Raw genomic sequence first — 874 nt, 5'->3', positions numbered from 1 at the left:
AGTGAAAAGAGCATTAGAAAGACTTGGGAGCACACAAGTTCCTGGAAACAGCTGGATCAAAAGTTGGTAATTCAAGGTGCAGTTAGCTGAAGCTGTGACAGGGAGAGGGAATTGTCTTTGTCTTTGTTACTCTTCTATTGCTGAGACAAAAATACTCGATTCCCACAAATTAAAGGAGGAAAGGTTTACTTTCAGCTCACAATTCGTAGAGGTTTCAGTCTATAGTTGGCTCGCTCCCAGGCAGGGTAGCATGGGAAAAGGGGATGGTGGTGGAAGAACAGTCCACAGCAGAGCAGGCAGGAGGCAGCAAGTGGAAAGCCTGCCTTCTTTCTGTCCCTTTGCATTCCATTCAGGCTACAAGCCTATTGGGTAGCACCACCTGTATGCAATGTAGGGCTTTTGATTTTAGTAAATCTGTTCCACCACACCCAGAAATATGCTAACTTTAATCAGTGGACCAATTTAGTAGCATGGACCTTTAATCTCAGTATCACACACACTGAACTCAACAGGCTCTGAAAAGCTGTTCTTAGCCCTGGTCGTATGTGAGAATATTGCTGGTAGCTTTGTAAAAATGTCAATGGTAGACTCACTTCCAGAAATGCTGATTTGATTTCCTGAGATAGAGCTTGGACTTAAAATTTCTTTGTAAGCTCCCTTATTCTAATGTTGAGTACCAATCATCCATGTGGGAAGGGTTATAGAAGGAGGAAAATAAACTGGTCTTGCATAAAGATCTGCTGTCTTCATTGGATGGAAAGCAGAACAGTCTCAAGACTGACCAAACTCATCGTTTAACTAGAGGAAGATTGAACATTCCAGACCCTGATTAAGAAGATAAAGGAAGGGCCAGCAAGATAGCTCAGCTGACTAA

Source organism: Octodon degus, unplaced genomic scaffold, assembly GCF_000260255.1.
Source record: "Octodon degus isolate 3935 unplaced genomic scaffold, OctDeg1.0 scaffold00266, whole genome shotgun sequence".
Classification (NCBI taxonomy): domain Eukaryota; kingdom Metazoa; phylum Chordata; class Mammalia; order Rodentia; family Octodontidae; genus Octodon; species Octodon degus.
This window is presented reverse-complemented; position numbering follows the sequence as displayed.